Genomic DNA, 26,540 nt, shown 5'->3' with positions numbered 1-26,540 from the left:
ACACTACTCTCAGTTTTCATATTTGCTATAAAGACTCACAGAACTCCAGGAAAGCTATTGTTTTCATGGTTACATTTATTATAGGAAACATATATAGATGAAAAGTCAGCCAAAGGAAGCCACACATAGAGCAGAGTCTGGAAGGGTTCCACTGTGCTCAGGATGTGTCACCCTCCCAGCATCAAGGTGAAACCATATGCATAGTGTATTGCCAATCAGGGAAGTTTCACCTGAGCTTTGACTTCAGAGTTTTTATTGGGGCTCCATTACATCGGCATGATTTATTGATTAATCGCTGAGGTGGTTGACTGAAAGCACCTCTCCTAAGTCCCATGGTTGGTTTTTCTGGCATGGCCACCCCCCACCTTAAGACCATCAGGTGTTGCTGACTCTCTTAAGGTTCATATAACCAGCCCTTGGCCTAAATGAAGACATTCCTATGAGGCAGGACATAGATTATCTCCCAGAAACTGGGAGCAAAGTTGAGATGGCTCTTTGGGCAAAGCCAGATGCTTTACTGTTAATACATGGAAGTGTAGTGGATCACTTCTGAGCAGCAGCTTTAAACACCAGGATGAGATTTGCTATATGTCTTTCCCCTCTGCCAACTGGCTGGCAATGCCCCAGATGAATTAATTTGTTCCTAGAATTAAGATGGTGTGGAGCTGAGGTGCACATGGCCGCATAACATACACGAGCAAGAAATAATCCTTGATGTCTGTAAGCCCCTGAGACTTTGAGACTTTTTGTTTCTACAGTATAACTTCTAGGACAGGATCAGCTAATGGATGAAGTATTTAGCACCTGCTTCTCTTCTTTTGATCTTCTCGACCTGCTGGAGCCCCATCATCATGGAAGACTGTGTCTCCACTCTCCAGTGGTAAACAGACCAAGAAGTACACATTCCTCCCAGGCCTGACTAGCTTCAGCTTCTCCCCTGGCCACAGGCTGCTTGAGTCAGGGACAGTTAGGACCCAATTTTCAGGAGGGAGGACAGAAGTCTTGCCACATTCTCCAATCCAGCTTTCAAAACAATAAAGCAGAGATTCTGATTCCTCTCTAGCTACTCATGTCTGCTCTCAAATGGTTAAGAACCCAGAAAGGGAAAGATGATTGCTTACCAATCCCAAACCCCAACACTGGGTACCAGGAAAGACTAAATCTGCTGACTTTAGTACTTGCTGGTGGGCAGAACTGGGACAGGTAGGACCTGATAGTTCAAGTAGTTCTCATTGTTAATCCATTTTGAATATGGAAGACTATTTTAAAGAACAGAAGGATAACAATCTGCTTGCTATTAAGGCCAAAAAGAAGGAGCTAGTGGGGTGTTCTGGGAAAGAATAAACATTTTGGTTTAATCAGTTTGGATCTTCTTCTGGGATGGAGTCAGTTAATGGATGAGGCAGTTGGCATTTTCAATGAGTCTGAGGCTGTCATGTGCACAGGCAGGAAAGCCAGAAAGCGGCTGATGGGCTGGCCACAGCGCAGCTTGTCAAGAGGGCAAGAGAGCCTCTGAGAGGGAGCTGAAGTGTTGGGTGGCTCTGAAGAGGAAGCCAAGAGTCTATATTTGATCTAGGAGGTAAAAGGATAAAGCGGTTGAAGCAGTTCACAGAAGAATTAATTTCCAGGGAAACAGGATACTTAGCAAATTGTCTTTTTTCCTGAATTGACAGATATGACAGGAACTATAGTAATACATCTCAAAGGATGAGCAGTTTATTCCCGGGGGTACTTTATTTACTGAAAAGTAAATCTCACTTAGGACCCGGCTGGAAATATCTTTTCATTTACTATGCTCTCTTCCTGCTTTGCCTTTAATAGAAAACAAGCCAAGAATGTTCTCAAATAAAACTAAAGACCATACGGCCAGTAGTGAGTTCCAGAGGAACACTTATAACAATAATCGTAGACAGAAGATCATTCTTTCAGGGATTTTGGTTCCCAGGCCTCCTTGCTGAAGTGGAATAGAATAACGCTGGGCAACACTGGGGTCGATGTTTCCTATAAAGTTCAGAGACAGTCGTCGGGTACTCAAGGGGAGAGGAAATACGGACAGAAGGAAAATACCCAGGAGAAGGATCTTTTTTAAAGGGTAGGAGGACCTTACAAGAAGTATGTGGAGCAATTTATTAACTCATGAATAGCTACACTTTTCTCCTTTACTTTTTCTTCTTCTGTCTTTGACACCAAACTTTCTTCTGCTTCTGTCTCCACAATCCCAGCAGCCACAGTCACTATCCCTGGGCAGAGATCAAAACAGAATTGCCTTTAGGAACATGTGAGAATGTTTTTCAAAACAAGAAGAGGAGTGACAGTGATGAAAGCAGGACCGTCATAATGAAATAACCACATATGTAGAGGAACTTTCTTCCCTTCATGTGATGAGCTTCATTGACATGTACTTGGCTTGGTGCAGAAGGTAGACTTTCCTTCCTTTTCTACTGACAGGCAAAGAGAGCAGCTCTTGAGATGGTTGTGGTGGGTTTGAAGCCATCGAATGGCTCATATGTTTCAAAATATCCCCTTTCCAGACCTGGGAATCTGAAAGATGCTTTTCTTGCCACTAAAATTGTTTCTTGGGTGCCTGCTGAAGACATACAACTTTGATTAAGCCAAGCCATGGCGTTATCTGGCGAGAGTGAATGCAAGTGTCTACACGACACTTGTATGATGTGGTTGGAATACTTCCTTCTCCCCTTTGGCATCATTTCTGTGAGGACAGAAGCTCTGTCCTCACCATGGAGCATAGTGTGGGTATGTTTTTATGGGCAAGTCAAGGTCTGGAATATGGATGGACTCCTGTCAGGAGGATGGTGGAAGGCTCTGGTCAAGCACCGGGCAGCATGAGGACACTGTGTGTGTGCATGTGCCTGTTGGGAATGCAGAAAGGGGACGGAAAGTGAGAAATGAAAAGGGCCAGTTTGTGAGACAGATATTTTTAATTTCTCACCTGGCAGTACCACTTATTTCTTGAATGTACCATCTTAATTTATGAGCTTTTTCTTTAGTGGTTCCTCTAGGAGGAATTATTACTATGAAGGAGACTATGTCTTAGAGCAGTTTTAAATTTTTCAGAAAAACTTGAGTATGTAGTATAGAGATTCACACCCACCCGCACAGAATCCTCCCATTATTATCTTCTATTTGTGAAGTACATATGTTAGAATTAGTGAACTGATATCAACCCATTATTGACTAAAGTCCATAATTTACATTGTTTCACGCTTTGTTTTGTATAGTTCCATGGGTTTTGGCAAATGTATAATGTCATGTATCCACCATTACAGTATCATACAGAATACTTTCACTGCCTGAAAAATCCCTGTGCTTCACTTAGTCTTCCCTCCCCCAAGGTTCGTCCTTTAATTGAATATGGTGACTAATGTAATAGTCAATTAAATGTATGTGCATGTGATATATGAATATGCAAGTATATGTGTGTGTATATATACACAAACACACAAACTTGCTTCTAAGTGATGCAATTTCCTTCTGGGTGCTTTTAAACTATCTCTAATAAAATCAGAAGCTGCATATATGCATATATGCTCTACCTTGAGTCTGAGGTGTTTTCTTTGATGGGACAGTATTATTATCTATCATTAAATCCATGGAAGGTCACACTTATCACCTTAACACCATCATTGTGATCCTTAAGATGTCCTTGTAAATGCTGGATGCCATGGCAACCGGTGTTATCAGGATCCAGTGCTGCTGAACTTCTCTTAATAAATCAGGCATAATTGGCATATATGCATTATAATGAATTAAAAGTTGTTCAAGTGGAATGATTTTATATTGTGTCATATTAAGTCATTAAATTTGCTTGTCCTGATCTTCTTTCAATGTTGGTATTTTTGCTTAGCTTAAAAAAACCCTTACCTTTTACTACCAATTGCTTTAAGAGTAGATAGTTAAAATAACATATTGTGAAATAGCTTCATGCATTGTTTATGTATGTATATATATATATATATATATATATATATATATATATATATATATAGCTTTTGACAGTTAAATTTAAATTCTGATGGGTTTAGGTCAGAGGGGCATGAGTTACAAGACTGTCTTTTTTCTTCTTCAGTGGACTGAGGATGCTTGCAGGGCACATCAAGGCACCTGACCTCTGTCTGGTCAGTCATGGTGCTAGTTAGTCGGGTGGGTAAATAGCTCATGGACTGAGTGCATGTGCCAGAAATGATTAACCCACCCATTGTGCTCTCATCTTATCTTCTTGGTTGGCTCCAAATCTGGGGAGACACCAAGAAGAACTAGCTGTTCAAAGCCTAAAGGCATGGCAGAAATTAGGAAGTGTGAATGGCACAGTGTCTTGCTACTGAAAGAGTCATCAGAGGGTGAGCACATCCATCTTCTGGGAGCTTGTGAGAAATGCGGGATCTCAGGCCCCTCCCCAGATTGACTAAATCAGGACCTGCTTGTAATTATGAGCCCCAGACCATTTGTGTGCACAGTAAAGTCTGAAAAGCACTGGCTTAGGGGTTAGGGTTAATGCATCCCAGAATAGGAAGGCTATGGACTTGAATTGCAGCTCCACTACTCTTTAGTGGTAGAAATCAGGCAAAGTTCTCAGTTTTTGTTTCTTAATCCTTTAACATGGGTATCACAGTGTACTTGACTGTTAGGGGCAAAATGACCTCATGAATGTAACGTGTCGAGCAGAGCGCCTCGTGCATAGTGGCGCTTGTTTCAGCTGTGATTACAGCTGGTGGGAGGGTCCATGTGACTGGGGAATCCCAACATACGTGAGAGAGAATGAGCCCCAGCTAGAAAGTGTGCAAATTAGTAAAAAATGATGAACAACCTTAGAATTTAGGAGACGACGAGAGAGAGGAGGAACTCTAACCAAGTTCCCTAGTGGCTTACAGGGCCAGAGTCCACCTTCCTAGTACATTTTGGCTTCTCTAGTATGTGTGAAACATCTTGGGTATTCAGGAATTCAGTATCGTTGAAGGTTCTTGGGTTCTCAGAAAGTAGAAAGAGGGTAAACAGGTAGATGAGAAAGGACACATTCCCTTAGAATCAGAGGAGGCCATGTCTGGAAGGACCTGAAATGTTATCTGGCCCATACATCCATTTCATATTTCAGTTCTCACTGAGGTGTTGCCCAGTCTATGACTGAATACCGTCTGTGACTGAAAACCCACCACTTCTACTGAATTCACTGAGATGTGGCTGCTGTCTGTGGGCAGAGAAGTGTTTTAGAAGTTGGCTGACTCAGATATGTAATACCCAACACACAGACAAAACAACCAGAGAATTTCAAACAAGTTATCGATTTTCACAATCACATTTATTGAAGCATCTACTTGTTCCAGGCATCAGGTTAGGTGCTGGGGACAAAAATCTGAATACGACATAGAGATCATACTTCTGTTGAGTTCTTGGTCTAGATGAGGGGTAGACATATAAATAATAATCATAATGCAATAAAGGCAATAATAGAAGAATGAATAAGTGGGCAGGGTAATAGAGAAAAGGGTGATTCATTTTGTTGAGGCATGTTGGGGATTTTTTGATCAGATGATTTTTGAATTGGGTCTTAATTATAGGCCGCTAGTATTTGCTGAATGAATAGATGGACATGTGAATTGTGTGCATGTGTGTGTGTGCATGTGTGTGTGTCTGAAAGTGTGCATGTGTTCTTGAAGGGAACATAGCAGATGTCTAGTATCTTGTAGTCCTGAGATGGGCTGCTACTCCATCCCTCCTTCTCATCTATGAATGTCAAAACAAGGACAGTTCTTATTGTTTTCTAATAAGTAATATTGCTTTGCAAATACCACTTTAACACACTCAATGTGTGATAATAGAGATTTGTAAAACATAAATAAGAGTGTGATTAGACACAGAAAATCATTCTTCACTTTATAGAAGGATTTATTTTCAGAATGTTTATAATTTCTCTTTGTAGATTTCAAATGTAATTTGACTTTTACTCTCCAATATTTTTTACTTAAAATTTTTTTTTCTTTTTTTACTCTCCAATATTTTGAATCCCTGTACATTATCTTGTGATATGCTAACTACTTTCAATGCAAATATTTTGTAATTCATTTGACACATTTCACCATGTTCACCTAAGAAAAACTTCTAAATATCTGAATACTTAGAAGGTTGTCTTTGGCTTTTTGGACATCAGCTTAATACAAAACAGCGCTTTGTTACAAAAGGTGTAAATGACTTAGAAACAGATGAATTATATTTCTGTGAATAAATACAATTAAATGTTTAAAAGCTTGGATAAGAATAAGTGTTCAAAACCAATGGCTGAACAGATAGGCTGGAGGTGTGAGTAACCTCAAACAGGTTAGCGTTCCCTTCCAAGTCCATCTCAAAGTGTATTTTTGTTTACTCATGTCTGTTTATCCACACATGTTTAATGTTGGTTAGTGTTTGTAATGGATTTGGAACTGTCAAACAGAGTTAGACTACTTGGCACACACATGAAAGGAACCGCACCTTAAACCACTTCATCATACCATAGACTTACCAGGTATGGCAGTCAGTAATCGCTTATCATTTCTAGCTCTTGGCTCTCTTGTCAATGTACACTTGTTGCATCCAGAAATTGATTCTGGATTCTATTGCATCTCTGGAGTGGGCATTATTGAACCAGGTCCAGAGTTTGCTCAATTAGATGGGACCAGTAAACTGAATTCCCAAGCAGATCTGATGTTTGATATCCAGAAGAGGGCAGTAGGACACAGAGATTAAATTCTAGTCAACCAGCCACTACAACAAACAATGGCTGCCAGCACCTTCTCAGTGTTAGACCGAACGCTTACCTTCCCTTTGATGCACATGGGCAACATGGTGTCACCAAGAGAAGACACTAACACTTTCTGCAACCCTACTATGTGTCAAGCACTAACTAGGTATTTTTCACATGTGTTAAATCAAAACAATCCTGAGATGTAGGTGATATACTATTTCCCTTTATACTATTAATGAGAAAATCAATGCTCAGAGAACTCAAGCAACTTGCCTGAGGTCACATAGCAGGTGGTAGAACCAAAATTAAAATCCAGATCTGACTCCATAGGCTCTGCTCTACCATATCAGAATTTGACTACTGACCCCACCACTCATAAACTTACTGACCTTGGGCAAGTATTTTAACCATTCGGAACTCCAGTTTCTAAATCTTCAAGGTAAGACTAACAATATCCTCTTATTTTTAAGAATTAGTGTCTGGATCAATTTTTCCATGATAGTTTCTGTCCAACCGGGAAGGTTTTGTTCATTGATAACATTTTAAATTAGAATTATAGAAAATTAAATCTAGAAGGGACACAGGAGAGTTATCTAACACTTTCATCTTAGAGGTGATAAAAATAAGACTGGAGTGTTTATATGACTTGCATATGATCAGAAAACTTGAGAGTGACAGACATTGGAACTCAGGACTGGCAACTCTTAGCTAGCTTTCTTCTCTCATCTCTCTGCATCGTTTGTTAGGGATGCAGACACATGGAGATGTTGATGACAGTAACGTTGTTGATGGGGGGGGTGAAGATAACAATAAATGTGCCTGAGGAAATTATAGAAGAGTTATTTCATTTTAGAAGGAAATTATTATATTAGTAAATCCTGCTTCCCTTGCTCTGTTCATGAGGGAGGCCAGTATATGTCTAAGACTATAAGATTTGTCCAAGACTGTTGATTGACAGGAGGATGGGAAAAGCCAGGGTGTGTATATTTACGATACTCTCCAAATAAGAAATGCTAAAATGCAGACTCCAATCAATGCTAATCTTAGATTTACATGATTCTCTATCAGTCAATGTCACTGGCTTTCCCAAGGATCTGTGATGGAGAAGTTGGCTATGTGGAAACAATGTGGGAGATTGATCTAATGTAGCAGTGACTCCTTTGAGAGATTTTTAGGTAACCCACCATATTTTATTCCATTTCTTATAGCCTCTTCCGTTTTGAATTTGGTATAATCTTTCTAGTTCTCCAAGTCTTACACTCATAAAAAATTGGATAAGAGGAAGACAAAGGGAAAAAAGAAAGAATGGGAAGGAGGAAGAAATGGTTTACTTTTCATCATCAAGAGGCTGAGAGGCCAAAGCAACTTGCATAAGTGTTTGAAGAATTCCCCAGGTTCCACTGGCTTCTGGATTTACTGTCTAGAACTAGGAAAGGTGATAGTCAATTAAATGAATGCAGAGAGCTTTCTATGTAAAGTACCGGCAATCAGAATGACTGGTTTCCTTAATTCACCCAAAGATGGCTTTTTGTGTTAAAATTGTTTGAAAATAGAGATTTATAATAGTTTAAGTGATCTATCCCATTGCTCAACCTGGGGATAGTTTCCCAGATCTTATACATTTTTAAAATTTCATCAGATCCTTAGAACTCTCCATTCCCCTTGCAGTGCTGGGAAAAGAACTTCTCAGGAGTCTGGAGAAAGGCAACTAGTGTGGTGAAACATGAACATATGTTCCTGGAGCTATAATATGGCTGTCCTGGAGGTCAAGGGACAGGACAGGTGGAGTCCAGTGATATTATTGCTTCCAAATTCACACTTGAGCATCTGCATTCCTCATTGACTATTAGTCATACAATGCCTGTTCCAGTTTTCTGTTATCACTTGCCAAATCTCGTACAGGCATACCTCAAAGATGTTGTGAGTTTGGTTCCAGACAACTGCAATAAATTGAATACCGCAATAAAGTGAAGTCATAATCTTTTTGCTCGTAGAGAGTCTTGCCTCGATTTTGGTGGCTGCTGACTAATTAGGGAGGTGGTTGTTGAAGGCTGGGGTGGCTGTGGGAATTTCTTAGAACAACAGTGAAGTTTGCTGCACCGATTGACTTTTCATGAATGATTTCTCTGTAGCTTGCAATGCTATTTGGTAGCATTTTATCCACAGATCTTCTTTCAAATTTTGAGTCAATTCTTTCAAACACTGCTGCTGCTTTATCAACTGCGTTTATGAAATATTCTAAATTCTTTGTTGCTATTTCAATAATATTCACGGCATCTTCACCAGGGGTACATTCCATCTCAAGAAGTCACTTTCTTTGCTCATCTATAAGAAGCAACTCTTCATTCATTAAAGTTTTATTATGAGATTGCAGCAATTCAGTACCATTTTCAGGCTCCACTTCTAATTCTAATTCTCTTGCTATTTCTACCTTATCTGTAGTTACTTCCTCCATTCAAGTCTTGAACCCCTCAAGGTCATCCATGAAGTTTGGAATCAACTTCTTCCAAACTCTTGTTAAGGTTGATATTTTGATCTCTTCTCATGAATCACAAATGTTCCTAATGGCATGTAGAATGGTGAATCCTTTCTAGAAGGTTTTCAATTTACTTTGCCCAGATTCACCAGAGGAATCACAATCTATGGCAGCTATAGCGTTATGACATGTTATTTCTTAAATAATATTACTTGAAAGTCAATATGATTCCTTGATCCATGGACTGCAGAATGGATGTTGTGTTAGCAGGCATGAAAACAACATTAATCTCACTTTACTTCTCCATCAGAGGTCTTGGATGACCAGGTGCATGAGCAGTAATATTCTGAAAGAAATATATATATTTTTCTGAGCAGTAGGTCTCAACAGTGGGCTTAAAATATTCAGTAAACCATATCATAAACAGATGTGCTGTCATCCAGGCTTTGTTTTTCCATTTATAGAGCACAGGAGGAGTAGATTTAGCATGATTCTTAAGAGCCCCAGGATTTTTCCAATGGTAAATGAGCTTTGACTTCAACTTCAAGTCACCAGCTGTGTTTGTCCCTAACAAGAGATTCAGCCCATCCTTGAAATTTTGAAGCCAGGAATTGACTTCTCCCCTCTATCTATGAGATTCATAGATGGAGTCTCCTTCCAATGTCAGATGGTTTCGTCTACATTGAAAAATCTGTTGGTTTCGTGTAGCCACCTTCATTAATTACCTTAGTTAGATCTTCTGGATAACTTGCTGCAGCTTCTACATCAGGATTTGCTGCTTCACTTTGCACATTTATATTTTGGGAATGGCTTCTTTCCTTAAACCTCATGAACCAAGTTCTGCTAGCTTCAGACTTTTCTTCTGCAGCTTCCTCCCCTCTCTCAGCCTTCATAGAATTGGAGAGAGTTAGGGCCTTGCTCTGGATTAAACTTTTGTTTAAAGGAATGTTGTAGCTATTGGATCTTCTATCCAGATCACTAAAACTTTCTCCTTGTCAGCAATAGGACTGTTTTGCTTTCTTATCATTTGTGTGTTCACTGGAGTAGCACTTTTAACTTCCTTCAAGAATGTTTCCTTTGTACTCACAACTTAGCTAACTGTTTGGTGCAAGAGGCCTAGCTTTCAGTGTATCTTGGCTTTTGACATGCCTTCCTCACTAAGCTTAGTCATTTCTAGCTTTTGATTTAAAGTGAGAGACATGTGACTCTTCTTTTCACTTGTACACTTAGAGGCCACTGTAAGGCTATTAATTGGTCTAATTTCAGTATTGTTGTATCTCAGGGAATAGGGAGGACCAGGAAAAGGGAGAGAGATGGGGGGAATAGCCTGTTGGTGGATCAGTCAGAACTTACACAATATTTCTTAATTAAGTTCACCGTCTTATATGGGCATGGTTTGTGGTGCCCTAGAACAATTGCAACAGTAACATCAAAGTTCACTGATCACAGATCATCATAACACATATAGTAATAATGAAAAAGGTTGAAATATTGTGAGAATTACCAAAATATGACACAGAGAGGAGAAGTGAGCAAAAGCTTTTGGCAAAACGGTGCCAATAGACTTGCTCAACACAGAGTTTCCACAAACATTTAATTTGAAAAAAAAGAGCAATATCTGTAAAGAACAATAAAATGAGGTCTGCTTGTATTTTATTTGTGTTTTATAAATTCAGTATCATGTCTCCATATAGATATGCCCAACCTCAACTCATACCTAGCACCTAGAATAGTGCCCTAAACACAGGTTATGATAATGCTTATTAATAGTTTTGAATGACCCTCTGAACAGGATAAAACTTCTGACTTCTATCCAATCTGTATGGACTGATTTGGAAGATGGATTTGAGGATGTGAAATATAAAGAAATAGGAAAAATAACACCAGTGGACTGGTAAGGTAATCTGGTACTTTTGAATGCGGAGTTTAGTATATTAACAAATGACAATATTGCCTGTGAATTGCTGAAATAACTCCTCATATGTTGCCTGCTGAATGGCAGCAAATTGTAGTATAGCACTGCTAATGGTGTGGGGTGTGAGAGATGATAGGTCCTGGAGGATGGAGCCTGCCCAAGCTTCATTGTGTAGAGGGCCGGTTGCCTCAGGAAAGTATTATTTTAGCATGGTAGATATTTTATGGAAGTTATAATAATTTTATCTTCCATAGCATTCCTGTAAGAAAGTTGATAAAATACATACACACACTCATAAATGTGTGTGTATAATTTTTCGCTAGACAGCCTTTACCTATAGATGTGTTGAAATTTTAGATATTAGAATGACCATAGAAAATAGGAGATAATAAAATATGAGAGTGAAATGATCACAATAAATATTGAATATTTGTATTGTCTCTGATAATAAATAAGGTACTGTTTCTCCTTGAAATGTGGTCAGTCATATAAAAGGTTAACAAGGTCAGTGGTGTTTAATACAGATTAGTGGTGTGTTGAGTTATGAGAACAACAAAGGTCTGACTTTGCCATTTGTCCAGTAGGTCCAATGATGGATATTCAGAATATCTTATATCTCATCATTCTGTAACACCACTATCACTTTTATCATAAAAGAATTATGTTACTCCATACATGAAAAAGGCATTCTTGAACCACTGTGAATTAGTTTTTAATGTACTGTGACCTTGGATTGCCCTGGGATATTAATGCTAAATGATTACTTCTGAATGCTTTTTGAATAGCTGCATAGTACAATTAAATACGCAATACATCATGGATGACATCGTTAAATGCCTCTTCTGATCAAGGAACCCAAAGAGGTCTTTGGAATGATGGTAATTCTGCACTGCTGAGGATGGGAGAGAAAAGAATCTCTTGTTAGTACTGAAATAAGTACAGGCAGAAGTAGTTGATAACCTTTTCTTGGGGTTAGTCAATGGGAAATACATTTTTGATTAAGAACAATAAAGGAAGATGATTTTTGATCACTGCCAAAGTACTGTCCCATTATATCTGCCAAATGCTCAAGGTGAATAATTGTCATTAGTCTTTCTGAGTGACAAGTTGACAAACAGTATGTATGGATATTTGTATGGGCATGCGTGTATGCATGTGTTTGTAAAGGTATAGATAAAAGAGTAAAGAACTTTGTTTATATTCTAGCCCTTTTTCGAGAATGGGCTTATATCGAATTACAATTTGTCTCAATGTAGAACCTCATAAATCTTACGCTTAATCAAATTTCTTTTCATTCAATTATTGGGCCTGGGGCAAAACAATGACAGATGAAAGTGTGGTGTAGAAGAGCCAAGATGCAGTAAAGGATCTTTGACCTATTGGTCAGTGGTTTAAATCCAAGCTTGTTGGGCGGTGGCTGAAAGTGATTTGTTGTCCAGCTGGCTGCGAGCTGGTGGCCAGAACCTAGTTGTTAGCTGACTCTACAGTCTACAGAAAAGCCCTGAATTCAGTCCGCCCCACCCAGCCCCCAACAGAACTGGACTTACCTGTCTAGCAGATGATCTTTATCTTGAGGAGATATAAAGTTAATCTGTGAAAAGGCTGCTTCAAAATGGCCCACCGCTAATGCTGTTTGGTGAGTGATTTGTGGATTTCAATCTCTGAGCTAGCAATAAGGGGAACTTACAACTAATGAGGAACTCAATTTTTCTTGAACTGGAGCTATTTTAAAAAGAAAGCATTAAAAAGGATTTTGGTTCTGTTTCATGAAAATGAGCTGCAATTGTGCAAGTCAGTCCAACTTCAGAACTCAGCCCTAAGTGCACCGAACTTACCAGGTCCAGCCTCGCCATGACCTCATGCAAGACCTACTAGAGGTATTGAATCAATACTGAAATGCTCCAGTGAGTGCCTCCCAGAGATGCCCTGAGCATTACAAACTCAGTGAGCCCAGAGATGGAAGCCACATTTCCCAACCCCTCACTCCCTGCCCCTGCAATTGTGGGCCTTGCTAGCTAGGAAAATGTGACCTTGTATTTTAAATGTTAGTATTTTGGGGTAATAGCACCAGCTTAGATGTACCAATCCTTCTTTTCTAAAATGATATTGATGTAAATTAAATGTAAACATATTAGTGCTCCCATCTCAACTGATTGACTTCTTGGGTAAGCCTTTTAGGACATTGCTATGAGTACACGTGCATACCTGCCATTCTAGCATTCAGTGTTCTGCTGCTGTTTATTCATAGGGATTTGCATTTTATAATTATTTATTTGTTTTTATATTTATCATGTGTTTCTCCAGTAGGCTGACACTTCCAGGAGGCAAGGACTTTGTTTTGTGTTTTTTTAGGTACACTTCATCTAGCAAGTGCCTGCTACCTAATGGGTACTCAATAAACAGTTGTGGGATAAATGAATGAATGAATGAATGAGCACACTTGTTAGGAACATATTTACATGCCTGTGTGAATGGAGGAGGGCGTCTAGGAAGAGGAAAAGTGTGGGAGAGTAATTTTTTAACTAATCAAGTTGTGGACATGGAACTTAATTACAAAAGAGACAATATAAATGCAAAAAATTCAGAGCTCTTCAGTGAGGCAGAGTGGAATCAGAAAAGCTTTGGTGCTTCCTTGCTGGCTTTGCAGTTCACTAACTATGAGCTAATTTTCTTCTTAAATGTGTTTGAGAAGCTTTATTTCTTTCATATTTCAGAGTAGGAAACAGGCTCTACGTCAGTTCAGATTCTCACAATTTCCCACCTGGGTTTATGGCAAGAGTTTTCTAACTAGCTTCTCTGATCCAAAATCTTCCAGCCCCATCTCAAACCCCTCCTTCCTGGAGCTGACAAGGAAATCTTTCTAAAATGCAAATCTGATCATGCCATGCTGCAGCTTGAAAGCTTTCAATTGCATCAGATTGCCTTTAGGATAAAATCCAAACTTTTAGTGTGGCTTATAAGGCCTTTCTTGATCTTACGCTTCTCTGTTCCTCCACTCTCATATCTCATACCTTCTGTCCAAACATGGCAGCTCTTCCAAGCCTAGCTGCCCCACTGCTCTGTGCTTTTGCAAATGATAGTTCCTTACTTCCCTTTGTCTGATTAACTCCTTTCCTTCCTTCAACACTGATTCAGGTTTCACTTCTTCCAGGAAGTGTGTCCTGATACCACTCCTCTACTCTCCCAAGGCCAGGTCCCCCTAGACATCTTTCTCTCATGCTCCATTACTCTGTGGTAGCCCAGAGCACCCAGATAAGTCTATTGTGATTGAGTGACTCTTGTCTGAGCTTTCGCCAGCTGTTGAGCACCTTCAGGTACTCTTTTTTTCCATCTCTGATTCTCTGGTGCTCATGGAACCTATGCATAATAGATGCTTAATGAGTGTGTGTTGAGGGAATTAGGGGCTCATTCACTGCCTGGTGGCACTTTGGTTGGCTGTTGATGACAGACTTTGAAGTGTGTAGGGACTGAGGGTCAAGTGTAAGGGAGAGAATGAGGGAATGATTGTTGGTCTGTTGAGGTTAGCTGATTAGTTAGTTGTCAGGTCTTTGTTTTACTCGTGTTAAATCTAAAGCAAAGCCAAGCAAAATAAAACAAAAAGCCACTGGAAGAAAAGGTGAACATTTTTTGGCTGGACTGATGATAATGTGACCTAGAAATAAATGATCTCTTCTTCCTTTGAAATCCCATATTTCTCTTATAGACCTGACCTTATATTGTGGTTACGTATACTCTCAGTTTGTTGTAGCAGTCAGCTTACATTAAGTTATACTGTGTAACAAACAACCTCAACATCTTTCTGGCTTACAACGACAAAGGTTGACAATGTGCTTGTGTTACATTTCCATCATGATTTGTCATGGCTCTGCTCCTTGTCAGGACCCAGGCTAATGGAGAACAAGCCCTATTTCTGTCTGGGATATTATTGGGCTCATGGCAGAGGAAAAAGGGAAATCATGGCAAAGTACACATCTGGCTTTTTAAACAATTGAAATATAATTGACATATAACATTACATTAGTTTTAGGCAAACAACATAATGATTTGATATATGTATAATATTATGAAATGATCACTACAATTAGTCTAATTAATAACCATCACCACATATAAAAAATACAAATTTTTTTCTTGTGATGAGAACTTTTAAGATTTTCTCTATTAGCAACTTTCAAATATACAATACAGTCTTATTATCTACAGTCATCATGTTATACATTACGTCACCAGGGCTTATTTATTTTTTAACTGGAATTTTGTACTTTTTACCACCCTCTCCACCCCCTGCCTCTGAAAACCACCAATTTGTTCACTGTATCAATTTGTTTGTTGTTAGATTCCACATGTAAGTGAGATCACATCTGGCTTGAATTCTTCTGCCTGGAAACACTGCCTCTGCCTGTATTTCCTTAGCTAAAGCAAATCCTAAGTGGAGATGTATTATACTCCCATGGGAGGGAGGGCCACCAAAAATTATGAATAGTAATGCAGTTTATCACACTCTCCCACTGGAGTGTAGACTCTTGGAGGGCAGGAGTTTTTGTGTTCTCCGCCTTACAAGCCTCAAACGTTGCCAAAGCACATTACTTGTTTTTTTGAAATAAAGAGCAGAAGTGGTATGCTTCAGAAATAATGAAAATTTATTTGGAATACCACTCTCTTTTATCAGCAGTTATGTTTCACTTTGTGTGATACTAATTACTTAAAAGCCCTTATTATTTTTTCCATTAAATATTTAATGATTAACATTAATTTGAATATGTTAATCTGTTGCTTGCAACAGTATTCTACATCATTGACAGAGGTATGTTCCATTTCCCCAACTAGTCTTGACCAATTGCTTGACACTAGTTCTCCATTATTTCCTCCATAGCAAATTCCATGGCTTGTACTTAAGGCCCTCTGTGATCTGGCACCAAGCCAACAACATTTCTAGCTTTATTCCTGGCTACTTGTGCTGCCCCCCACGTCCAGTTACAATGAGTTACTCCCTTTCCCTTTGTGTGTTCCGTGATTTCCCACCTTAGTGTCTTTGCTCTGATGGTTCACTCTGCCTGGAATGACTTTGTCCCATCAGCATATGTTCAATTCCTTCTCAGTCTTCACAATGAAGATTAAGTACTACTTCTCTCACAAAGTCTTCCCAGATCACCTAGGGAATGTAATCAACACCCACACATCATGCCCTTTATATTTTTCTTTTGGAAATTAATTTGCTTTATCTTGTCAAGGAGGTTAGGACACAGGCTTTGTATAATTAGAACAAAATTTGAGGGTCTACCACTGAACCTCTTCTCAAAACTTGGCTGAATTTCTTATCCCCTGAGTCTTAACTACTTCATTGTAAATAGAGAATAGGAATAATAACATAACATATTGGAAAAGTTATGTGAAGTGATCTATCACCATCCCTGACATATAGAAAGTACTCAATAAATGAAAGTCATTACCTAATATAGTTATGTATTCACTGGATAGGATTTCTCTGCTTCACCTCTTTAGTTCCCTTGGTGACATCACACAGAGTAGGTACAATGTAGATATTTGTTGAGTGAATGAATAAATGAATGAATGTGAAATGATGCTAGAAAAATGACCATGAGGCTCACCTTTCAGTGAAATCAATGTTGCTAGACTGAGTGTTCATTCTTTTTCCTGTGGCTGAGTTTGCCTAGATTTTTAATAACTTAGGTCCAGTGGTAGCTGGCCCGTATCCAGTGGTAGGGTGGGGAGAGAGATGGAAACTGTTACAAAAACACTTAGAAGGTGTCCCCTGGTGGGGGATCAAAGAAAGTGGAATGAATATTCTCCCATTGTATTTGCAATAGGAAATTACTGTCCAGTGAACCCAGATAAAACTGTTTTATGTGTCATCCCAATAGTTGATTAGAAGTGTCTTATTTTTTCTTCCTCTCGTTATGGCAGACTGAATAAATAGTTATATCAAAAACTGGGTCAAGAATTTACATTGTAAATCCTTGATGTACTGCAAACATTTATTGAATGGTAAGTGGCAAGTCTAGAGCAATCATTTACCAGGTCAACAGAATGCTGTTTGGAAAAATCACAAGCTATATATTTTGGAAATCTTGTGATACGTTAGTGTTTTCAAAGAAATGCAATTTCTCTTTTATAAGGCATAAATAATGTCACAGCTCATTTTAGAGCACTATATTCATTTAACTCTCCCAAAAGGGACTCTTTTAAATCAAGCTAAATATCACTCCTTTCTTAAATTGACAATGTTGTCAGAGTTTTGGATCATTGTCCCCCAGAAAGACAACTACAGGAACTGCTTAAGTGGCAACAGAGGAGGCGTCTAGGTCATGATTAAACTGGAAGCCTCAACTCAAAGCCAGAGTGGAGCTCAGCTGCTGGGTTAGTTCTCAGTATGGAGGTAACTTGATCTTTGGACACACTTTTTAGTAAATCAGACTCTTTCCCTGTGTTTTAATTTTCTGTTATCAGTGTAACAAATTACCATAAACTTAGTGTTAAAACAACACTAATTTATTCTCCTATCATTCTAGAGATCAGAAGTCTGAAATGAGTCTTACAGGGCTAAAATCAAGGTGTCAGCAGGCTTGGTCCTTCTCAAGGCTCCAAGTCTTCCACTTTGAGAGGCTGTTAACATTCCTTGGCTTGTGACATCTCTCTAATCTCTGCTCCTGTGATCACATCGTCTTCTCTTCTACTGTGGTCAAAACTTCCTCAACCTCCCTCTTATAAAGGCATTGTGATTACATTTAGGGTCCACCCTGATAATCCAGGATATCTCCCTACTGCAAAACCCTTACATTTAATCACATCTGCCAAGTCCCTCCCTTTGCCATATAAGGTAGCATTCCCAGGTTCTGGGAACTAGGACACCAACATCTTTGAAGTACCATTATTCAGCCTACCACACGTTGCCTTTCAAAAGGTTTTCTGTATCCAGACTATAAAGTTGACTTTTTGAAAACAAAGAATAAAGTACTGGCTTTCCCAGAAGGGAAAAATAAGGTGTTTCAAAAGGCTATAGATTGGGGAATATTCTGATTTTGTCTCTAAAGTGTGACTCTTGGTTTGGCCTCCACAGCACAGTTTGTTCCTGTCATTGTGTGAGTTTGGATTTGTTTCCACATTCACATTCAAGGGGCACAAATCCATTGATGTGATGTTGAGCTATGAGAACCATCACAGGACTCACTTCATCTGGCACAAAACAGATCTGCTGGCACTTAATAGTCTAGTCCCTCCCCCATACCACCTATGGTCACCGTGTAATCCCAGGAGACTAGGATCACGCTGCAAACCTGGTAAATTACTGTTCAAAGTGGAATTGATTCTTAATCTGCTTGAAATTAGATGTGGAAAAATTCATCTCCACCTACTTCAATTATTGTATCTTTCCTTATAACTCTGGGTAGAAAATAGTTTAAACCTTAATTCTGATGGTTCTTAATTTTATGAGTTTCATTAAAACCCCTGAGAGTCATTTAATATAATGGAGTTCAATGCTGATATTCAAATGCAGTTCTTCTGAAATAGATTTTTACCTCTTATTATAGAGATTGAGCTCCCATTTTTAACACATATGTTCTCAGTGCTTATGCTAATTTCATTGCTTATCTTTAAAACTGGCATATCATTGTTATTGTTATTATTGTTATTATTATTATTGTGTATTGACCAAGTTGAATGCCTCATTCTCAAGGGATTGCTGTCAGAGTTATATGATACGAGAACAATGGCTGAATGTTGTTCATTTTAAATGTGAAATTATAAATCAATTACAGTGGTGGCTAAAATCCCTTCATGACATGCCACAATTTACTTCCAATGACATTTAAACCTATCTCACATGCTGAACAATCTGTAATAAATTATGATTTTTTTTTTTTTGCTTCTGAAATGAAGCTATAATTATGACAGTTGAATTCTTGTTCTGGGAAATAAGGTGGCATTTAATTCCTTGAGAACAAATGACACTCACAAAAGAACAGTTAATTATTCTCAGCTGCAAAGGAAAGGAGGAGGGGAGAGAAAAATTATGAAAAAGAACATGGTAGCACTTTATGTGAAGTATCTATTAAGTAATCCTTAACTAAGGCTGAACTACAATTGAACTTCTGGGCTGCCCCTGAGCCCAGGTAACACTTTTTGTTATTTCAGTTCTCAATAAAATCCAAACAGGAGGAATTAGCAACTTGAAACTTCCTCTATTCCTTGCACATGATAATATAAATGTTCTCACAATCAGCCTTGGTTCCAAGAATGCAGACCTACATTCTAACGCAGTTAAATCAGACCCAGTGGGTAGCATGGTATTAGTTTTCAATTACAGCCTTCCTAATTCAGGGCTTTAACTGCTGTAGTTATTCAATCTATATTGCAAATAAAGGGAAAGGAAAGCATTGCACCTCCAGAATTTGTTGTGTTGTTGTTTGTTTCTAGTTTAAACAGCAACTGTGCTTCCATTGGCTTTTCTCTGCTGGCCCTTTCCTGTTCATTCTGGCAAGAAGCCCCAGTGCAACTGAATATGCCAGCAAACAGGAGGCCACTCTTCCTTGCTAGTTCTGACACCATCAGCTGCGATGTTAGCAGCCTGCTATTAGAGACGCCTCTTTCTTTGACTTCCCTTTCTTCCTTGGGAGGAATAGATACTCTAGAGAAGGGCCCTGCTGAGTGGAATTCCCCATTTTGACTGCAATTAGGGATTGTGACTTGATTGATTTGGGGGCTCTCTGAAATGTAGCAGGATCAACACAGTTGCACACAAAACAAGGCATAATCCACTGGGTTAAATTAACGTTAAATCAGAGATGATTGGATTAATTGCTATTACATTTTATCTTCTGTGCACATGTGCTCTTGGCAGGCTTTCAGAGCCTTTTTAAAATTAGCTTAGAACTGGATGGAAATGGTACAGGTGCAAATGATTTGTGCACTGGGTCTTTCAAGTACACAGTGGGCTCATAAGAAGGTGCATTTTTTTCCAAATCATATTTTGGATGTGATTTACAGAAATCTGCACTGAGAATAAACTTGGCATCACAATACAGAAGGTATAGATGTGTTAAATGGCAAAAGGACCCTGTTGGCTAGAATATGACTTGGAAAATGGATTTCCTTCATACTGTGGCCTTGGCACTATACCTCTGTTCAGTTTTCTTCCCTTACACGCTTTTCTGCCCTCGTGAGAGTCTGTAGGGTTCTGGAGACCGATGTAACAGAGCACTTAGTATGGCATCTGATACCCCGGAATGTATTCTTCAAAACCTACATCCCTTCAACAAATTTTAAGGGTGAAAAGTTGAAACGATGGTTGTTAACAGGATGAATCTGTTTAACAGAAAAAGTGTGGAATGATCAGTTCAGGGGCATAAGGCAAAGGTAATCAAAGGCTGGTATCTTTTATGTACCCTTTTGCCCATCAGCCAGTGGCTCAGGGTCACTGCCAGGCTGATGGTCTAGAAACCTGCTAAGCCACTGGGAGGAAAGTTTACATTTTTGTACTTTAGGAAATGGGGTGCATCAACAGCTCCTTTTTAAGACCATTGTGTGCACAGCACTATAAACAGGTACTGTGGAGGAGACAAAGACTTCATTCTGGGGCTGGTCATATTTTGGATCAATACAAATAAGTAGGTGAGAGCATGATTTCTTCTTTTTCTTGGCTCGTTTCACTCTGCCAGCAATGTCAGGCTCCTGAGAACAAGCAGCGAAGGTCACAGGCATTTTCCCGCCCTGGGAAGTCTCCCTTCTGTAGGCCCTTTGCCTCTCATGCGTTTGCTATTGTCTAGTTTCCCTGACCTGAGCATCTTGGCTATTTCTCTGGCCTTGCCTGGCTCATCCCTGCTGCAAGCCCTGTTCAGACAGGGGACCTTCTCCATGTGACCTGGCTTCTCAGACAGGTCTCTGCTTGACCCCTGTCTTTCAGCCTCCCTTGTTTCCCCTCATGGACACTTGTTCCCAGCCTCTATTCCACGCTGTGTCAGTTTCCCAAAGAAAGTGCATTTTAATCTATGCAAATATCCAAATGCAACAATAATTGGGAACTGAGCTCTCAAAATTATTTCAGTTTATTAAAAAATATATCTCACCTTTTTATATATTATTTTGAAAGGTAACATATTTGTGATTACGTTCACATGATGCCCACAGGTACAGTGAAAAGAAAGTTTCCTTCTCATCCATGACCTCTGGTGTTCCAATTCCCCACTTCAGAGACAACCACTGTTATGGGGTTTTATTTTTCACCTGTTCTTCCAGAAACATTATATGCATATAAAACACACATACATGTATCCTCCACCTCAGTTTTACACACAAATATAATGATAGCATACTCTGCACATGGTTCTATGTCTCTTGCTTGTTGTTTGCTTAAATCTATGTGGAAGATTGTCCCATATCAGTACCATTCTTTTTAAAGTGTCCACAGTGTTCCTGGATGTGTCATAATTTATTGAACCTGTCACCTACTGATGGGTATTTAAGCTGTTTTCAGTTTTCTGCTTTCATAATGTTTGAACCTAATTTTTAATATTCTTATGCATGATATCTGAGAATAAAATTCCTATAAATAAAGACTTAAAGATATTATTACAAAACTTCAACTGCATTTTATGTGAAGTTATCACACTTAAGAAAAGGGCACAGAAACATATGTGCTCCTCAGTGAATCATCACCAGTGGAAAGCCTGTGTAACCACAGTTGAGGTCAAGAAAGACAGTTTGCCATCACCTCAGATAGACCCTTCCTAGTCCATTCCACTTCTTGCCTGTTTCCCTCCTCCACTTCTTTAATCTTAATACTATAATTTAGTTTTTCTTGCTTTTGAACTCTATATAGTTGATTTATATAGCACTATAGATAATGTTTGTGTCCCCCCCAAATTCATATGTTGAAACTTAATCCCCAAAGTGATGGTGTAGGAGGCAGGTCCAATGAGGGGTGATTAGGTCATGAGAGTGGAGCCACTGTGAATGGGATTAGTGCCCTTTTAAAAGAGGCAGACATCTCCTTCACCTCTTCTTCCATTTGAGGACACAGTGAGAAGACAGCCATCTGTGGGCCAGGAAGAGGAGACTCAAACTCTGAATGCGCTAGCAACTAGCAACTTAATCTTGGACTTCCTGGCCTCCAGAACTGTGAGAAATAAATGTTTTTTGTTTAAGCCACTCAGTCTAGAGTATTCTGTTATAGTAGCCTAAACAGGCTAAGACACAAAGTGTGTAATTTTTGTGTCTTGCTTCTCTGCTCATTGTATTTGTGAGGTTGTCCATGTTGTTTCATGTAGCTGTAGATAGGTCAATTTTATTGGTGTGTATTATTCTGTTGAATGGATGCACCACAAATTATTTATCCATTCTGTTGGTGAACTTTGGGTTCTTTGCAAACTTGGCTAATTTGAATAGTGCTGCTCTGCATACACTACTACTGGGTATATGATCTGGGAATGGGGTGGTTGGATGATGGGCTCTATTTAAGTTCAACTTTAGCATATAATGAGAAACTGTTTTCCAAATTTATATTCATAACAGCATGTATAAGAATTCCCATTGCTCTACATTCTTGCAAATACTCCATAACATCATTCTTTCTTTTAAACATTCTGATAATTGCATAGTGGCATATCACTGGGGTTTTAACTCATTTTCTCGATTACTAATGAAGTTGAGTATGTTTCCTTACATAGATATTCTCTTTGTGAAGTGCCTGTTATGGTTTCTTGCCCATTTCTCTTTTGGACAGTAAGAGCTCTCAGAGTATTTTATATATTCTTGCCTGTTGTTGGTTTTATGGATATAAAACAAACATTTTCTTCCAATCTATGGTTTGCCTTTTCACTTTCTTAATGTTATCTTTTGGTGAAAAATGTTCCTAGTTTTAGTGTAGTCCAATTCAAAGACTTTCCCTTTATGGTGATTTTTCTTTCTTTGTGGCATGTGTGTTGCTTAAAAAATATTTCCTTAGTTCAATGTAATGAAGATATTCTCTTATATCCTAAAGTGTTACTGTTTGCCTTTATCTTCTGGGAATTGATATTTTGCTTGGCAGGAGGTACGAGTCAAGTTTCCTTTTTCCCACAAGGATATCCAACTGACTCAGCACCATTTACTTAAAAGGCTATCCTTTTACCTCTGATTGCATTGTTATGTTGTCATAAATCAAGTGACTGTATATTTATGGATCTATTTCTGGACTTTCTTTTTTATTCCATTGGTCTATTTGTCAAACTGTCACCAATATCATATTTCTTAATTATAGTAGCTTTATAATAAATCTTGCTATCTAGTGGAGCAACTTCTCTCATCTTGTCTATCTTGAAGAGAGTTTGCATATTTTTAGCTACTTGCATTTCCATATAATTTTAGAAATGGATCATCAGTTTCCTCAGAAAAAAATGTTGGGGTTTTAAATATGATTTCTTTGACTCTATAGAAAATCCAATGGAGAACCAATATATTTGTAATACTGAGTCTTGTATTACTGGAATCCTATGCTCATGAATGAGATTGGTCCATAATTCTCCTTTCTTATAATGGTTTTATCAGGTTTTGGCATCAAGATCATGCTAGTCTCATAAAAATGAGCTATTTTTATATTCTCTAAGGGGCTTGTATAGATTTGTAGTTATTTCTTCACCAATAAAACTTGGATCTGGAATTTTCTTGGTAGGAAGATTTTTATTTACTGATTTAACAAATTTAGTAATTATAGGACTATTTTTACTTTCCTATTTCTTTGAATTTTTTTAGGATTTGTGCATTTCACTATATATATTTAAATAATTTATTTTTTAGAGCATTTTTAGTTTCATAACAAAATGTAGAGGAAGGTATAGATATTTTTGATATACCCCCTGCCTCCACACATGCATAGTCTTTTCCATTATCACTCACCAGAATGGTATATCTATTACCAAGGATGAACCTACATTGACGCATCATAATCATCCAAGTCTATAGTTTACTTTAGGGTTCACTTTTTGTATACTCTGTATGGGTTTGGACAAATGTATAATGATATATATTCATTGTTATAGTATCATAGAGAGTATTTCCACTGCCCTAAAAATATGCTGTACTCTTCCTATTCATTCCTCCCCCAACCCTCACCCCTTGGCAACCACTGATCTTTTTATAGTCTCTATGGTTTTACCTTTTCCAGAATGTCATATAGTTGGAATCATACGGTATGTAGTCTTTTCAGATTTGCCTCTTTCATTTAGTAATATGAATTTAAGTTTTCCTCATTTCTTTTCATGGCTTAACAGCTCATTTATTTTCAGCACTGAATAATATTCCACTGTCTGGATGCACCACAGTTTATCCATTCACCTACCAAAGGACATCTTGGTTGCTTCCAAGTTTTGACAATTATGAATAAAGCTGCTATAAACATCCATGTGTAGGTTTTTTTGTGAGGACATAAGTTTTCCACTCCATTGGATAAATACCAAGGAGCATGCCTGCTGGATTGTGTGGTACGAGTATGTTTACTTTTGTAAGAAACTGCTAAACTGTCTTCCAAAGTGGCTGTACCATTTTGTGTTCCTACAAGCAACAAATGTGTGTTCCTCTTGCTCCAAATCCTTGCCAGTGTTTGGTGTTGTCAGTGTTTCAGATTTGGGCCATTCAAAAGATTTGTAGTAGTATTTCATTTTTGTCTTAATTTGCATTTCCCTGATGGCATATGATATGGAACATCTTTTCATATATTTATTTGCTATCTAAATATCTTCTTTGGTGAGGTGTTTGCTAAGGTCTTTGGCCCATTTTTTAACCTGGTTGTTTTCTTATTGTTGAGTTTTAAGAGTTCTTTGTACATTTTCATTAACAAAATATTTGGTCAACCATCCTTTGTCAGTTCTATTTTTTGCAAATATTTTCTCCCAATCTTTGGCTTGTCTTCCAATTCTTTTGAATTGCCTTTTGCAGAGAAGAAGTTTTTAATTTTGGTAAAGCGCAGCATGTCAACTATTTCTTTCATGGATCATGCATTTGGTGTTACATCAAAAAAGGCATCACCATAGTCAAGGTCATCTAGGTTTTCTCTTATGCTATTTTCTAGGAGTTTCATAGTTTGCATTTTACATTTTGACCTATGATACACTTAGAGTTAAGTTTTGGAAAGAGAGGTCTGTGTCTAGATTCTTTTTTTCTTTGTTTGTTTTTTTGCATGTGAATCTCTGGTTGTTCCAGCACTATTTATTTCTTAAACAGATTATCTTTGCTCCATTGTATTATCTTTTCTCCTTAGTCAAAGATCAGTTGACTATATTTATGGGGGTGTATTTCTAGGCTCTCTATTCTGTTCCATTGATCCATTTGTACATTATTTTTGTCAGTACCTCACTGTCTCCATTACTACAGCTTTATAATGTCTTGAGGTTGGGTAGCATCAGTCTTCCAACTTTATTCTTCAATATCATGTTGGTTGTTCTGGGTATTTTGCCTCTTCCTATAAACTTTAGAATCAGTTTGTCAATAACCATAAAATAACTTGCTGGGATTTTGAATGAGCTTGCCTTGAATCTGTAGATTAAGTTGTGAAGAACTGACATTTTGATACCATTGAGTTCTCCTATCAATGAACATGAAATATCTCTCCATTTACTTTGGTTCTTTGATTTTGTTCATTAGAGTTTTGTAGTTTTCCTTGTATAAATCTTGAACATATTTTGTTAGATTTATACCTAAGTATTTCATTTTTGGGGGTGCTGATGTAAAGGATATTGTGTTTTTAATTTTAAATTCCACTTGTTCATTGTTGGTTTATAGGAAAGCAATTGACTTTGTATATTAATGTTGTATCCTGCAACCTTGCTGTAATTGCTTATAAGTTGCAGAAGGTTTTTTTTTGATTTTTTGAGATTTTCTACATAGACAATCATGTCATTTGTGAACAAAGACAGTTTTATGTCTTTCTTCCCAATCTATGTACCTTTCATTTAATTTTCTTGTCTTGTTACATTAACAAGGATTGCCAGTACCACTTTGAAAAGGACTGGTGAGCATTTTGTTATAGTTTCAACAATATCTTCTTAAGATCTTTTTCACAATATTGTCTTGTCATTTTTTAAAATATCTTCTGACGTTCTCCATTTCTAACTTAAATTGATTATTTGTGGCTTTTCTCTTTTTTTCTTGATCTGTGTCTTGGAGAGGTTTCTCAAATGCATTGCTTCTTATAATGAAACAACTTTTGTTCTTGTCAATACTGTCTATTTTATGTGTGTTTTCTATTATATCAGTTTCTATTCTTACCTTTCAGTTTCTTTTCTTTTATTTAGGTTTATTTCACTGTTCTATTGCTAACTTCATGAGACAGATGTTTAGCTTTTTGATTTCATCTTTTCTTCTTTTGTAATGAATACCCTGCATTTCCCTCTGAGAATGGGCCTAGCTGCATTCCACAATAT

The 26,540-nt window shown here is 38.1% G+C and overlaps 1 pseudogene across 1 annotated transcript in view; it reads left to right on the top strand.

Moving 5' to 3' along the window:
• The window catches only part of LOC113633258 (brain acid soluble protein 1-like), a 71,982-nt pseudogene that overhangs the window by 43,233 nt on the left and 2,209 nt on the right, over window positions 1–26,540 (top strand). The window lies entirely within an intron of this gene.

Source organism: Aethalodelphis obliquidens, unplaced genomic scaffold, assembly GCF_003676395.1.
Source record: "Aethalodelphis obliquidens isolate GAN/ISIS:26980383/991018 unplaced genomic scaffold, ASM367639v1 scaffold39, whole genome shotgun sequence".
Classification (NCBI taxonomy): Eukaryota; Metazoa; Chordata; class Mammalia; order Artiodactyla; family Delphinidae; genus Aethalodelphis; species Aethalodelphis obliquidens.
Note: the sequence above shows the minus strand (reverse complement) of the source record. Positions and strands in the feature narration are given on the sequence as shown.